The following is a 17871-nucleotide window of genomic DNA, read 5'->3' as shown; positions in this document are numbered from 1 at the left end:
ACAGTTTGGTGGTTTACATCGTGGATGTAGATGGCTGTGGATCGTCAACATCAACAGCTGACTCTGGCTGTTCTTGTTCAATGCACTTAAAAAACCGGTTGAGCGTTCCTTGAACTGTCTTCTTCCTTTTCTCAAGGATTACATTGTAGGGAGCAAAAGCTTCGTGACAAGCCCCCCATAATCTTGGAAAAGAGTTGAGCTTTTGAATCCATATCCTTAAACATAGAAAGACTTTTTTCGATATATGCGAATGATTTCATAAACGAGAATACTAAAAATGAATCCGACCGCTCTCAAAAATTAAGTAAAAAGAACCCTAAAAATAATCCATAATCCTTGTCCGTCATTGGATTGATTCCAAAAGTTTATCAGTTCGTGCCAGTCACGAGTCCAAACATCCCTGAAAGTTTCATCCGAATCCATCGCGCGGTTTTTGAGATATCTTGTTCACGGTCAAACTAACAAACACGACTGAAAATGATACCTTCGCTATGACGGAGGTAATATTAAGGGTTTCATTTGACTGAATGCTAAAGGGACAAAGAACTCAGATGATTTCTAAACTTGTCAAAAATAATCATAATTGATCTTGAATAAATTTATGTCGGTTCCATTTAAAATTATACCAAACACAATATTACAAAGCATTGAATATCTCCTATGAACCTAAATTTATTTTATGTTGCCATTAACTTCATCGTGGAGGCTCGTGGTTTCGTGGTTAGTGTGTCGGACTCATGATAGTAAGATTGTCGTTTCGATTCCAGGGCCGGGCGATGCGTTGTGTTCTTGAGCAAAACACTTCATTCCGCGTTGCTCTTGTCCACTCATCTGACGAAAATGAGTAATCCTGCGACGGACTGGCGTCCCGTTCAGGAGGGAATATATATGTCAGAGGAACCAGGAAATTATTCAAAATTTAATTCGATCTTGAATGAGTTTATATGACTCAGGGAGGAACTATACGCCACAGAAACAGAGAAGAGTCTATATGACTCGGGAAGGATCGTTTTTTCTTATTATCAACTTCATCAGTCGGTTACTGTAACACAGCTGGCACTCGGAAATGGTTTTCACACAGGAAAAAATCTCATCTACAGAAATCAAACAGTTATGTGTTTTGCCGTCCTGAACGGTTTAACCCAATCAGATGTTGCGTTCTGGTCCTTTAATTTTATACCGAAATTTTGTCACTTATCACCTATTATATGAATTCGGTTAATTGAATGATAATTTCTGTAATCGAGGCAATACAATTAAGCGTAATTATTACTCAGTTAACCGAATTCGTATTATAGGTGATAAATAAATAAATATATATATTATTTTACTCTTTTACTTGTTTCAGTCATTTGACTGCGGCCATGCTGGAGTATAGCCTTTAGTCGAGCAAATTTACCCCAGGACTTATTCCTTGGAAGCCTAGTACCTATTCTATTAGTCACTAGTGTCGAACCGCTAAGTTACGAGGACGTAAACACATCAGCATCGGTTGTCAAGCGATGTTGGGGACACACACACAGACACACAAACACACATATATATACATATACATATATACGACGGGCTTCTTTCAGTTTCCGTCTACCAAATCTACTCACAAGGCTTTGGTCGGCCCGAGGCTAGAGTAGAAGATACTTGCCCAAGGTGCCATGCAGTGGGACTGAACCCAGAGCCATGTGGTTGGTAACTACTTACCACACAGCCACTCATATATATATAAATATATATATATATATATATATATATATATATATATATATATATATATATATAGTTTTTGTATTTGGTTTGCAAGATTCTTTATGTGAATTCGTGTGTTGAAGCATATTTTATTGTGCCTGGGGGGGAAAGTCATTCTCTTTTAGTGCCTTATTAATTTAACATGCTCATTTACAAGTAAATGAGTGGAAATCAGACCGGGGAGTGTGTTAAATTAGTAAGGCACTAAAAGAGAATGACTCTCCCCAGACACAATTATAAATATATATATATATATAATACACACACACGCACACGCACGCACACACACACAAACGAACACACACACACAAACGAACACACACACACAACTATAACAAAATTTTTTACTCAATGAAAAAACGTTTTACTGTATTAAAATGAATATCTCAAGTAAGGAATTAGTAATAAGTAATAAACGAATGGACAATTAATATTTAGTATATGAACCGTTTGCTTTTATTCTCATTGTCATGGATTCCACAAGCTTCTGGCCGTATTCTGCTGTTATTTCACTCACCAATATTTTCTTGAATTCTGCCACCATTTCTTGGTGATATGATGTTTGCTTTTGTGGAAGCTTTTTTTCTTAAGGAGACTCCAACAATTTTCAATGCAATTTAAATCGGGAGAGTTTCCTGGTTATTCCTGTCAGAGGTAAAAAAGTTTCTCTTCGAACCATTCTTTGAGTGGATTGGGGCACCATCTTCTCGCATGATTGAGCAATTTCTAGCTACCATAAACCTTGGCACTTTTAAAATTTCTCGATAATCTTTTGCTTTCAGAGTTACTCCTCTGGGTACAAAATGTAACCCACATCTGACCTGACTAAAATAGCCCCCACCCTACTCCGCCCAAATCATAACTGTAGGTTCAGAACGAACAGTTTCTGACGTATACCTTTCGTTCAGGCGCTCACCTTTCAGTCTTCTTACTTGAGATTGATAACTATGGTACTGAGAAATTAATATTTCATTAGTAAACATGACTTTGCTCCGTTCAATTAGTGTCCAATACTCATATCTTTGGCAAAATTTAATTCGATCTTGAATGTTTTGCTTGTTCAACCGACGTTGTTTGTTTGTTGTTTTTTTTTTTGTCCTTTTTTTGTTTTTTCTTTGTTTTTTTGCCGGTTTGCATGCTCTGAGTTTAAAATCTTTTACCAAACGATCATTAATTGTTGATAAATTTGGTGTTTTATTATTGTAATTATGTGTTGTAACTCTGCTTGTATCTCGCTTGCATGAAAGAAAGGATTTACTCTCGGAAAGCGGTGAATAAAATAATCAGTTTGTGTTGGTGCCTTCCTGAGCGGTCACGGCTAGAATAATTTTCAGTTTCTTCAATTCTTTTTTAGACTTCTTGGAACAGTTGATGGATGTACAGACAAATCAGCTGCTAGCTCCCTCTTTCTTTCAAAATTTCAATCTGAGCTGGCTTCCCTGATGGAATTTCACTTTCTTTCACCATCTTTTCCTTCGGCCTCTCAAGGCAAAGTGGACTTGACTGACAAGAGATATGCTTTATATAATTATAACTTTTGGGTTTTCCTAGTGATATATAAATTTTGGAAAAACCAAGTTACTAATAAAAATAGTAGATTTACTTTAAAATGTAAAAAACATTGATTTCTCAAAGCTTGACTAAACATTCTGTACACACACACACACACACACACACACACACACACACACACGCATATATATAATTTCCAGAATCCAAAAGAATCAGGTACCTAAATAGTGACAGCACCAAGGTCAGATCGGTAACAGCGCTATTGTGTATAAACGATGTATTTCAACAAATACGTACTTACTAAAGAGTCCATCTCTTGTTATTTCTTTATTATATATATATTTATCTTTTACTTGTTACAGTCAATTGAATGTGGGTATACACAACGATTTAGTCGAATAAATCGACTCTACTACTAATTTAAAAAAAAAATCTGGTACTTATTTTATCAGGGACATAAACAAACCAGCATTGGATGTCAGGCAGGATGGGAGCTGAACAAATCTTTCTTTAGGGATAACAGGGTGTACACCCTGTTACCTCTAAAGAAAAATTAACCCACCAATTAATATTTCTAGTTTAGTCATTTACTCAGTGTCCTGAAGCGTTACACTGCAAAATGGTATGATTTAAATATATTAAGCCTTCATTATTCCTCTCGAGGCTCTTCCTCTTTTCTTTTCTTTTCTTTATGTATTTTTCTTCACTCTGATGAAGCTCCATGTTCCGGATGGGATGTGTTACAAAATATGACGAATATTATTCTCAGAATTTTCAATGACAACACCGTAGGACATTAGAAGCAGAAACGGCTGTTAAATGGATAAAACAATAATTGATGTTAGTCACTTGTTGTTGATCAAGATTTCTCCATTTTCTGCTTAATTTATATGTAAAAATATATATATACAACGGGCTTCCATACAATTTCCATCAACCAAATCCACTCATAAGGCATTCTCTTTCGTTTAGGTTAATTTTTCAAATGAATAATAAGTTGACTGAATTTTCAGTGAAATTAAGAGACGCTTCTAGAAAGCACAACAGAGAAGAGATACTGTATTTTCCAGCAAACAAGCCGACATGTTATATAGTGTAAACATTCAAACATCGCCAGTGTCTTTCCAAATCCTGTTGCATTTCACATGGAAGGGGTATAAGTCGACCTGCCGTATTTTACTGCAAATGCTTGTCTAAAAAATTCGACATGTATACCGGAAAATCCAGTAGGTCTTGTTAGTAGAGAGAAATACGTGCAGAAACGGATCTGTTGTGGGCGTTAAAAGAAGAAAATATAGATGGATCAAATTAGGTAAAATGGTGAGGAAAATGTAAAAAACTAAAAAAGAAATTGAGCAAAAAGACTTTGCAAATAGCATTGTCTGTACATATAGTATTTTATCAAACTTGGCTTTGTTGGGTGGAGGTGCTTATCTCCTCTGTTTGAAAACCTAAGGACACAGAACGCTTGTCACGTAGCCAACTAGAAACGGCGTTTCTTGGGGCTAAATAGCAGTAGTATTCTCCCTTTTCCTGGGACTGCCACATTAAATTGGCAAGAAACCATCACTTTATCGGGCTGCTACTGCATAACTCTCTCTGAGAGATTTAGAAATGCAATATTTCTAATTTTATAATAACAAAGTTAGAAGGAAATATGTTAACACATTAATATATAGTCAACAATAATAAACGGATGGATATATCAGGGTATCACTACGTGCGTTTCCATAACATGATTATTCCAAATACGAATACAATTGCGCAAATTTATAAGCTACCATTATGTAAGTTCGTATTATTACATACCACATTTTCGTCAGGTGATATTCCGCCAAATAATTCTCTGATGATATCTTGCCAAATAGTTTGGCGACGTATACATACATACATTTGTTGTTGGCACTCCGTCGCTTACGACGTCGAGGGTTCCAGTTGATCCGATCAACGGAATAGCCTGCTCGTGAAATTAACGTGCAAGTTGGCTGAGCACTCCATAGACACGTGTACCCTTAACGTAGTTCTCGGGGATATTCAGCGTGACACAGTGTGACAAGGCTGAGCCATTGAATTACAGGCACAACAGAAACAGGAAGTAAGAGTGAGAGAAAGTTGTGGTGGAAAAGTACAGCGGGGTTCGCCACCACCCCCTGCCGGAGCCTCGTGGAGCTTTAGGTGTTTTCGCTCAATAAACACTCACAACGCTCGGTCTGGAAATCGAAACCACGATCCTATGACCGCGAGTCCGCTGCCCTAACCACTGGGCCATTGCGCCTCCACATACATACATACATACATACATACATACATACATACATACATACATACATACATTGTGGAGGCGCGTGGCTTAGTGGTTAGTGTGTGGACTCATGACCGTAAGATTGTGATTTCGATTCTTGGACCGGGCGATGCGCTGTGTTCTTGAGCAAAACACTTCATTTCACGTTGCTCCAGTCCACCTAGCTGGCAAAAACGAGTAATCCTGCGACGGACCGGTGTCCCATCCAGGTGGAGAATATATACACCATGGAAACAGGGAAACCTTGTGAGTTTATATGACTCGGGAAGGAAATTTCACTTTATTATATACATACATTAACATATTAATAATGACAGTATTACTGTATATGATGGTTCTAGCTGGTGTACCCGATAATTCCCGGGGGTAAAGATATTCTATTGAAACGTCTTATTACTCTGATATAAGAAAGCAATTTCGTTATAACTGCCACAAAAGGTGTATTTTCCGTCACGAAAAAGTACAAAAAACTGCCAGCTGGAGGAGGGAGAGATGGTTGGAGGTTGGCGAGAGAAGTTTTCGGAGGTTGGCGAGAAAGATTGTCGGAGGTTGGTGAGAGAGGTTATATAAATATATATAGTGTTTGAAGAAAGTGTAATAATAACATTCACACTCACTGATTGTGGCTCTCAGTAACTGCCTTTAGCTTACGGAGTTCTTGTTTTTATAACTATTGAAAAACAACCAGAAGGATAGACATATTGTTGGGAACAAATGATTTCGTTAGAGGTCTGTTATCTCCATTCCAGCCACTGATGGCCTAGAAGAGGTTAGAAGAGTCAAGCGGCAAAGACATTATTCTGCTTAGCGAAGGCAGCTGGGAAATGTATAACTGCTGTCATTCACAGAAAAACTATTGTTTTACAGTGAGAAAAGCGCTGTTGGAGTGTTAAGTGAAATTTGGCAATCGAGGATCGAATCCACGCTATGCTTGCATGAAGCCACTACAAATATGTTGTGGAATAAAAAATTTATCTACTGTCATGGAAACAGTGTAACTGTAACAATGCAGAATTATCGGAGTAATGGGAATTCAAAAAAGTATATATGGATAGAAATGTATGAATGAAGTCTTTAAGGTTTAAGATTCAAATTGAGGAAGAGCAATAATAATGTTTAGCAGTTCAAAACTGTGAGTAGTGAAATGCAGAATTAGGTCGGCTGATCGTGAGAATTAAATATTGATCGCTTCATTAAAAACTGCAGGTGGTATGGATTATTTCCCTTGGGTTGTTTAAATAAAATATTAGTAATATGTGGTAGATAGAAGGATCCATTGGAGTAGCCCTATTATTGATTTTTTCAATAATCTAAGTATGTCACGCGGTTTCCAAACATAAGTTCTACTCATGTGTCAAATAAAGTGATATTGTCTGCAAAAATTAGAAATTGGACACACAAAAAATCAATATTCAAAGAAATGAAACGGATTATTTCCCTTGAGTGTTTAGAAAAATATTAGACAGGTGCTATGGGTTATTTCGCTTTGGTGTTTAAAAAATTAGATATATGAGGTAGATATAAAGGTCCCTTCCAAGGACCGTATTATCGATTTTTTCAACAATCTAAGTATGTCACGAGATTTCTAGACATGAGTTCGACTCACGTGTCAAGTTTCATCAAAATCAATGAAACAATGTAGGAAGGAGTTAGCTAACAACGCCACAAACAAACACACACTGATTTTCCACATATGCAGTAGATATAAGATGCACTTTTTTCACCCCAAGAATGAGAATTTGGGCCTACATTACATGATTTAATGCACTAAAAAAACGTTTCTTCCTGAATATGCGCTGCCGAAATTGGGGCAGGCTTAATATGGCCGTGTGTCTTTTATGCCATCGAATATGGTAATTATAATATAGAAGCTATATTTGGGAAAGTATTAAACGTACGATTTGGGAAAGTATTAAACGTACGAATGAGATTAGGAACAAAACAAAGGAAACGAAACGTAGTCATGAATGTGTGTGTACGTATGTGTGTGTGCGCGCGCACGCATTTGTATGAATGTATATGTTGTATATAAGCACACGTGCACACTTGTACATAGATGTATATTTATTTTCAAGGATTATGGTGGCTACAAAAAAATTTAACAGCAGAAATATTGAAGTGTTTTTTTTATCTGCGCTACTTTCTCTTTTTTTCTTTCTTTTTAATATATTTTGGTTTTTCGTTTTCTGTTTCTTTTTTTATATTAATCATCTTTACACGAACATTTAAACAGATTGGGGGGGGGGGGGGTTATAACAAATGAGTATGTACATTATTTACATTCGACGGATATTGGTTGTTAACATCTTGTTTGTTGTTAACACAATGTTTCGACTGATATACCCTCCAGCCTTCTTCAGGTGTCTCGGGGAAATTTCGAACCTGGGTATTTTTCGATGTCACTGCTTGGAATCTTGGGGTTACTAGCCCACGCTTTTAACCACTACGCCATATGCCCGTGGGCAATTATGGAGTGAATTTTAGGGCTTATAAATCTAATATTTTCCTATCCTTCCTTAATACCGGTTCCCATATGCTGCTCATATCTGCACTCGGTCTGCTTAGGAGGTTGTTGTGTCCTAGCATATGTGCTGCTTCTTTTAGTTTTCGTATTTTCCAGTGGTGTTCTCTGTCTATTATTTTAACTTCATCCCACATGGGGACGTGGTCTCCATTTTTCCATACATGTTCAGCTATACCCGATTTATCAATATCTCCTCGTGTCACAGCTTTTTGCGATGAGTATGTATCACATATAATAAAACACAATATGTTTCACACTCCAGTCACGCAGGCAGAGGGAAACTAAAACAACAAATGGAGTAGGAGTGAGTGATAGTCAGAGAGACGCAAATATAGGTGATATGTAGTGAGAGATTTGGCTCTGCAGTAGATGTGATTTTTAATGGAAATGACACAGGAAATTTTTATCGTAAATTATTTTATTTGATTTATCAATTTGACGCACACACGGACACAAACACATACGTATGTATATATACATGTATATGAAATTAAATATGAAACGCGTTTCTTTTCAAAATATTATCGACTACACACACACACACACACACATAAAGAGAGAAAGGGTGGGAGATAAGATAAGAAGACAGCCGTGGACACGTGTTTGTGCCTCAATAGGTTTCATCAGCTGAAAACCTCGTTGTGAAATTATTAGCTAAAGCAAAAATATACGAATGATAAAAGCGAAAAATAATAAGAAAAATAAGAGACAAATTCCAAACTTTATCTGCCTCAACTTAAAACTAGAAGAGATTGTCTCCCCTTTTGATTACCAGAAGCGCACCACTTGTTATGAAAAATATATTTCTTTAAACCATTGGAAAACGTCCATACTTCCTCTTTTTCCTTCCCATTCCTATCGCTCGATATTTCTCTCTGTCCTTGCATTTTTATATATCTAACTCTTTTCTTTTTATTTTTCCCTCAATCTCACCGCATTTTCTCTCTATATTTATTCTATCATTTAATATCTTTTATCTTCTACTTGTTTCAGTCATTGAACTGCGGCTGTACTGGAAGCTGAACAAATCGATCCCCATTACTTATTTAAATAGGATACTTATTCCACTGATTCTCTTTTGCCAAAACCACTAGGCTACGGGGACTTAAGCGAGCCAACCTCGGTTGTGAAACGGCGGCAAGGGACAAACACACACACACACACACATGTATGTATGTTATTCAATTTATTTCAAGATTTCTTGCCAATAGACAAAGAACCGATTTCTAGCCTAGATCCAGGGTTCCTTCATTGGAATTTCAACATCAACAAGGCACGTATGTATGTATGTATGTATGTATGTATGTATGTATGTATGTGCAGATATGTATGTTTTATGTATGTATTCTCATGCATATAGTTGTATATCTAGAAATGCTCATATGTATTTAAACGATAAACGTCTGGTAAGTTTTATAGATTTTTACAGATTTTTAGAGTTCTAGTGACGGATTGGATCTGTAGTCTTCGAATTAGCCTTTTCCTTTCTGGTTTTGAGAAGCCTAACTTCTCAAGATAGGTATTTAGACAGTGTGTCACATATCCCAGGATATGTATGTATGTATGTATGTATGTATGTATGTATGATTGTCTGTATACGTATATGTGAACAACGGACTTCCACACAGTTTTCGTCTACTAAAGTCACTCACAAGGCATGGGTCGTTCCGGGACTATAGTAGAACACACTTGCCTAAGGTATTGCGCAGTGGACAACCGGAAACCACGTGGTTGTAAAGCGAGCTTCTTAGTCACACGTCCGTGCTTGCGCCCATAAACATATATTTTATGTAATTCCGTTTCATACTAAAACCTTCAAAAACATTTGTTTCAAATAGTTTATCTCGTTACTAGAAGTGTGTCTTGATTCCAAGAGTCATCATTTTGGTGCGACCCGGCTCCCTTAGGGTGTAATGAGTTAAGGGTCGAAACATGTGCATGATAGGGCTTCTTCTCTAATGACCTTCAGCTGTTCAGCTTTCCCTATAATTTCTTGCTATTCCTAAACATATAAAGTGATTCTTTCTTATTTTGAAACCTTTTTAAAACTTTTGCTTTCAAATACTGTGGGGTTTCTAAATACGAACATTATCTGTTTCGGAGCCCTGTTCGCTAACCGAATTATTCGTGATATGAGTGACTGAAATACACATAAACAGAAGTAATCCTTTCCAAGCCACACCCAACTTCACGTAAAGGCATGAAATAAGGTTCATCTGTCCATCCATCAATAACTCATTAAGAGAATAGACTCCCAGTCACTTATATGCGTCCGTCGTCTGTTCATGGTTTATTGATCAATTTTCAGCTCGTTATACGAGTTTAATTTCCACCAGGAAAACCGTTCGTTAACCAAATTGTTCGTTTAGAGAACCGTTCAGATATGGGTACCCCCACTGTTTATACAACTGAAAAGCCCATTCAAATGAAACGGAATAGTTTTTTGATCAGAAGTCGTTTTTAAGTTTAAATCTTAACTACCGTATTTGATGGAATATGAAATGCATGAGCTTCTACAACACACAACATTTAAAAAAAAATATATTTTTAGTGTGTTTAAGCATTCAATGTTTATTGAACTCTGTAGAGTAGCAAAATAATTAACAAAATGTGCAACTTGGACAGTAGAAAAGCCATTTTAATAATAATATTGTAATTTAAAAAACGAAAACAGATGCGGCTTAGCTATAGCAGAGACATTAATGTTCATAAAAAGCAAGCTACCAGTACAGTTGAACATAATTCAGAAGAGCACAATAGTTAAAATATTCTACATCAAGAGCCTCCAGTAATAAAACATTACAAGAGCACGTTAGTTATAGCAATAAACATTACTGTATATAAAATAACAAGCTACCAGAATAATAGAATATAAGAAAAAAATCACAACAAACGAACAGGTCATTTACAATTAAAATATCCTACATGAATAGCCTAACATAGCATTGCAAAAGCAAACAGTACAGTTGAATATCAACAAAAACACTGTAAGAAAATGGGGAAAACGTTAGTGCTTTTTAACAAAATCTTTAACCCTCTTCAAAACCACAGAATTCATCATCAAAGCCTAAAACCTCGTCATCACTACTACTCTTGATCGTTTGCCATTTCGTGTATTTGGCGTTCCTATTGTAGTTTGGATATTTTTGTATGATCAATGAGTTCATGATCATAACAAAACGGATTACACTGTCTGATATATACAACACCGAACCGCACCAGACTGGTTTAAGTGTTTACAGCATTTTACTTATGGGAATATGGCTGCAGAAAGCAAGCGATTAAGTCACATTATTGGCTTTAAATTAAAGGTGATTGAGTATGTTACAGTGCAACGGCAGGTTTCTTTTGGGGGTGGGGAACATTATTAGCAGAAAAAAAATTATGGGTGTCTGGTGATCAGCTAAAGGATAAACTCAAGGTCGATAAAAAAACTAAACAATGGTCGTTGACTAGGTCCATATTGATCCGCAACTGTCCTCAAATAATGCATATTCTTCGGTAGTAGCAAAGGCGTAACTAATTCCACACTTCTGAAAAGACTTGACTATTATTTCAGTTTTTACATTTTCTCCAGATTTTATTTATTAACTCAAACACCTGTGTAATAGTGATGTCCTCGTATGCTTACTCGTCAGTCCACAAGAGACGACAGCTAATTGGGTTTTCAATTTTGCCATTTTCTCTGAGTACACAAGACCAATACCATTCCTGTGTTCTCCGAGCTGATCCCAAACCGCAAAAGGTGGTTTCCGTAAGAGTCCACCAGCATATCTTGCCCACACATTATTGAGACCAGAATCAGTCCAGCTTCATCTATTCAGCCTTTTTTGGGTGAGCATGGACGAAAGCAACTCGTTGACTTTTCCTATTTAAGCTAAGATTTTCTATTTAATATTAAAAACGGTGACAGATCTGTGCCATGAGCACAACAAGCCAGAACTATAATGTATATTTTCATGACCAGTGGCTTATATTAAGACTGTTTTATAACATTTGGCACTTGCAGCTTTGTTTGTTGGAACATCAAATGTTAGTGCAACATCCTCCATGTTCCATATTTAATTTAGTAAATCCAGCACCAGGAATCGACGAGGAAAGGCACCGAGGAACCAAAGGGCCTCTTTCTTTTGCACAAGACAATCTTTCTGGATAAGGAAGGAAAACTCTCCAGAACAATAAGAATGGGTCTGAAAACAAATAGGTTATTAAGAGACCCACCATCACTAAGGAAGATTGCCTATCCACCCACAATGCCTGAGCTGCATGGTTGTCGAACCACAGACGAGAAGTGTATGAAGATCTTGAAAGACCGAAAGTAGGATGAGGGAAATACTGTCTTAAGTAAATTAGAGTCGAGTACATGCAATTCCAAAATGATAAAGTATGGGTGAAGACCCACAACAAATTTATGAAAAGATTAAGTTGCAACATCCAAAGGATATGAAGGGATTCGGCCAAAATGGAAGATGCTGACAAACAGATTCGAAAAACCTTCCATCAAAATTTCATGTTAACTTGTGTTCCGGGGTCCGGTTTGATGGTGGTAGGGTTGTTCTACTATATTTATACGTGTGTTTTCAAAACTAATTGAAATTAAGGTAGTTTATTTCAAGAGAAATTATGGAAATGGAACATGGTGAGAGTTGAGGTGAGCGCCTGATCCTACCTTGAAGGATCAGGGCTCGATCGCCAAATGGGTAGGATCAGGTGGGCTTCCATCTATGTAGAAGTTTCTCACCCTTTTGTAAGTGGGTGACAAATTGATTTTCGCACTATCATCCTTCAGGAAACGATAAGATGTTGTGCCAGTCAAGTACTGGAGTTGATCTAATCGACAAACCCCTTCCTCCCACAATTGCTAGCCTTGTGTCTAAGTTACAAACAGTGATAAAGAAATCGTTATTACAAGTAGTAGTAGTAGTAGTAGGTATGTTTTTTTCCGGACGTTTTGTCAGAGCGGGCGGTGGGGGAGCTGTAACTGACCCCCATCAAAGTCAACTTCTCTGTTCTTTCCATTCATGGTGGCCGCCATTTTCTTCTCTATTATCTCTTCGTTGTAGATCTTTGATATTTCTTTCAGCAAATAACACGATTCTCTCGCCCTCATCGCTCCCTCCACACCCCATAGGTTAATAGCGGAAGTGATATGCGTGTTGCGTGTGTTGCATGTGTACATGCGTGCAAATATACTTGTTTGTGAGTGTTACACATGCACTTTACTATATGTGGATGTGTGTACGTGAGTGAGTGTATTCTCATAAGAAAGAGTGTGTATGTGTTGTATGTATATGTGTGTGTCTGTGTGTATGTGCGTGTGTATGTCTGCATGTGCGCGTGTGTGTGCGTATGTGTGTATGTGTCATTGTGTTTGTATGTGTGCATGAGTGAATGTGTATCTATGTGCATTCATGCGCGCGCGCGCGCGCGTGTGTGTGTGTTAATGTATGACATATGTACGTGAGTCAAACACATTCATCCGCTATTTCCATTTCAGCAATAAGATTGGAAGCAGTTGCGAAATGTTTGTGAGTGTGCGTGCGCGCGTGCACGTGTATGCATGTGCATGTGTGTGTGTGTGTTTTTTATGTGTGCATGCATATGTTTTTGCATGTGTTGATGTGAGGGTGTATATAGCTCAAATGTGATAAATCATTTTGAACCTTTGGTGTGATGATAATAGCACCAATAACATAAATGGTAATAGTTATATGATGATGATGATGATGATGGAGGTGGTGGTGATGGTGGTGGTGGTGGTGGTGGTGGTGGTGGTGGTGGTGGTGGTGTTGTTGTTGGTGGTGGTGGTGGTGATGACGACGACGACGACGATGATGATGATGAGGATGATGATGACGATGATGATGATGATGATGATGATGATGATGATGATGAAGAAGATGATGATGATGAAGAAGAAGAAGAAGAAGGTGGTGGTGGTGGTGGTGGTGGTGGTGGTGACGACGACGATGATGACGAGAAGAGAGGTGGGCGTGGAGGATTGTAATGGTTATGACAACGACAACTGCAATAACAAGACCAGTCGCCAGAATTGCAGCAGCAACTTCTTCCAGATTAACGACAACAACAACAACAGCAGCAACGAAACAACTAAAGTCACAGCACCAAAACGACCACAGTAGCAACAAGAACAAACATAACTAAAACAAGCCAACGAGCTGGCTTCTATTTAACTGCTTGACCTGCTAGACATGGCAACTAAACCTCCCTCAGCATACCGTCTTGGAAACAGGAGTGGCATATTGAGCTACGCAGCCCTCGGTATATAAATGACGGTTCGTCACGACTGGAACGTCGTGACTCTAAGTTGACTTGAAAGTTGAACTTGAGCTAAACATCAACAACAACAACAAAACCACAGTAAAAAAAAACGATAAGCGTAATGGGAGTAATGTTTGCAACACCTGGATTTGCAACAATGGTAACAAATGCCATTGTAGTTACAATAATAATGTTAGCAACAACATAGCAACATCAATAGCGATGTCAGCCCCAGTAGCAGCAATAGCATTAGCGACAATAACAAGGCGCCAACGTATCTGTAGGATCTGCTGGAAATAGTAACCAGTTAACCGTTAAATCAAACCTTAAAGTCTTAACGAAGAGACGACACACTGGACTGGATAATGAAGATCTACGTACAATAGTTATTTTTCAACCATGTAACGAGTCACGTACTTTTCTCAGTCTTTCCTTTTCCTTCTCTTTAGACTTTTTCTTCTTTCCTCTTTCTGACGAAGAGCCATTCTCGAAACGTCACACCCACATCACTCTAATACATTCACTGTGTATGTCCTTGTAACTTTTGTTGTTTTTCCTGGTTTTTATTTTTGATTTTTGATTTACATACAATATGCCTGATAAAAAAAAAGAAGGAAAACGAGATGGTCACGTCCGGAACTCCTTTGATCAGCACGATCAGTGCTAACCAAGGCAGCTGCTAGATAGCTGCAGCAACAACACAAATAAGAGTGAGGACGGCAGCAGCGGTGACGACGACGACGACGACATCAACAAGGTCACGCGCTGTTTTTTCTAATCATTAAAACTGGCTGAAGAAGATTGGTTCACTAATGAGGATTAATTATACCGAAACATGCCCGTGAGTGTCACTTTCCCTGCTAACACACATCAGATGGTTTCTCTAAACAGGAAACAGAGTGCAATATACGCAGATTTCAATGCTGTACCTTATGCTGTATTCGTAGCGACGATGGTTCTTGTCATCTGTCTGCGCCATTTGTCTTTGCCGCCTCTCAAGGTCGTCTGGATGGTTAAAATGTGCGCCGGGAACCGGAGCTCAAATTCTAGAATGTTCGAGGAAGCCTGTCCACGCCATTGCCTCACGCTGATTGGTAAGTTAACAGACCGACCACGTGAAGCTATGGTGGTTTGCTCGTGATGCCTGACCTCAAATTTAGAGGAGGGGTTAAGTCGATTACATCGACCTCGAGGGATGAAAGGCAAAGTCGACCCCGGTGGAATTTGAACTCAGAATGTAACGGCAGAATGTAACAATCCTGCCAGCCCGCCGCCTTAATAATAATGATAGTGGTTTCAAATTTTGCCACAAGGGCGGCAGTTTTGGGGAAGGGGTTAAGTCGATTATATCTTTTCCTACTCAAGGCCCGAAATTTTGGGGAGGAGGGCAGTCGATTAGATCGACCCAGTACACAACTGGTACTTAATTTATCGACCCCCGAAAGAATGAAAGGCAAAGTCGACCTCGGCGGAATTTGAACTCAGAACGTAAAGACAGACGAAATACCGCTAAGCATTACGTTTCTGCCAGCTCGCTGCCTCAATAATAATAATAGGTGCTCTTATGGCCACTTTCAATACAGTAACCATAAGAGCACCACAGCAAACCACAGCACATACCCAAGGCGCACAGAGCTGCGCTCGGTAGTGAAGTGAAAGCACGTTATAAAAATAACAACACCAGCAACAGCAGCTATAACAACAACAACATGTAAATGAACCAACGATGAAGCCTTACGTAGGCGCTTGGGCAGGTAGAAATAGCAGCAAATATTCCTCAAATCACCGGTTTAAAAGGAGTAAGATATATTGTGTAATGTTAGATCGAGACAAATATCTGAAAAGACGGAATGATCGTGGAATGATTGTAAATTTCCTGGTTTAGGACTGACCAAGGGCTAAACGGCAACAACAGCATGTCAGTAATTACAATTAAAACAGTGCAAGCAACATCATCTTCAACATCCTCATTATACCACTACTGCTACTACTACTACTGCTGCTATTGCTGCCGCTACTACTATTGCACCCCTCCTCCTCCCCCTCCTCCTCCCCCTCCTCTTCCTCAGTATTATCATTATTAGAACAATCAACCACCTGCGCTATTCCTTCAACAATCACCACTACCACATACCTGCAATGCTGCCGCTGCTACCACTACTACTACTGCTGCTGCTGCTACTGCTACTTCTTCTATCGGCAACAGAGTCAACAACCTCAGCAGCATTGTATCCTCTCTAATGTAAACATCGCAGCAACAACAACATAACGAAGCAACGGTGAACCCTCTACGGTAAGTAAGGGGTACCCTCAATTTGAGAAGCGGGCCGCATGAGACCTGACTAATCATCAGACAGGCCGTACTACTTCAAAAATTCAAGATAGTTTTTCCTTAGGCTTGCCATTTATAAAAATCCCGCGGGCCGCAGTTTGCCCATGACTGATCAACAGCGTCAGAAAAAAGTTGCCGGAAACAACAAATCTCTCACAAAAACGAAGTAAATTGAGATAATGTACCCCTAGGTGCACAATACCTGAAAGTGAGACTATATAGTCATCTGGAATATCTTTGGATATTGGTCTGCTGGATCAACAACAAAATACCATGAGGGACCTTTCTCGAGAAGAAGGCCGCATAGGACATGGAACATTAACTGGTGAGCCATATCACTAACAGAATTATGGTAGGCAGAATTATGGTTATTATGGTAGGCAACCCATTCACAAAGTCCCGCGGGCCGCAGTTTTGCCCATGACTGCTCTATATATAGCTTTGGCACTGGCCTCGCTACTGTGAGCGCCACCAGGGTAGCCCTTGAGTTTATCGTCACCGCACCCCCTGTCTTCTATACAGGCTTCTACAGCAGACCCCTCAGTAGCGCCCCCATAAAAATGTCTCCTGGGACGGGCCGCACCCTCGGCCTCCCCCCTTCACGCTACTGATAGCAGCTAAATCTCTTTCAACTTAGTGTATTGTCTTAGAAGCATTATGTCTCAATAAAAGACAGGATGGTCATGGTTTTAGAACGCCTTCGATCTTAGGGTATGCTATATCAAAGCTGACCAGGGGTTAGGCAACAGCAACCATAATCCCGCCAACACCGCCACCACCAAAAAAAAAACAATATCGACCACGAACCAACGAAGGAGTTTCTAGGTCGTCACAACATTTGCTAGAAATAGCAGTCAAATCTCTTAGTAATCACACACCAGCGTCTTAAAAAGTGACACATTGGATAATATTGTCCCGGGTTCCCTGCATATAAGAAAAAGACGCGATGGTCACGACTGGAACGCCTTTGATCATAGATTTGCTCAGTCAGGACTGACCTGGGGTAAAACACCAACCTCAATAACAAGTACACGCGACCCGTTAGAAATAGCAGTCAAATCTTCTATAAATGGTAACCTATCGTTTAAAAAAGAATTGGATACTGTCATTTTTAATACACTGAGTGTGAATTAGAAAAATAACCGGAAGGGCATGGGTGGAACGCCTTTAATTATA

The sequence above is a fragment of the Octopus bimaculoides genome, chromosome 9 (assembly GCF_046866305.1).
Source record: "Octopus bimaculoides isolate indiv1 chromosome 9, ASM4686630v1, whole genome shotgun sequence".
NCBI classification, from domain to species: Eukaryota; Metazoa; Mollusca; class Cephalopoda; order Octopoda; family Octopodidae; genus Octopus; species Octopus bimaculoides.
Note: the sequence above shows the minus strand (reverse complement) of the source record.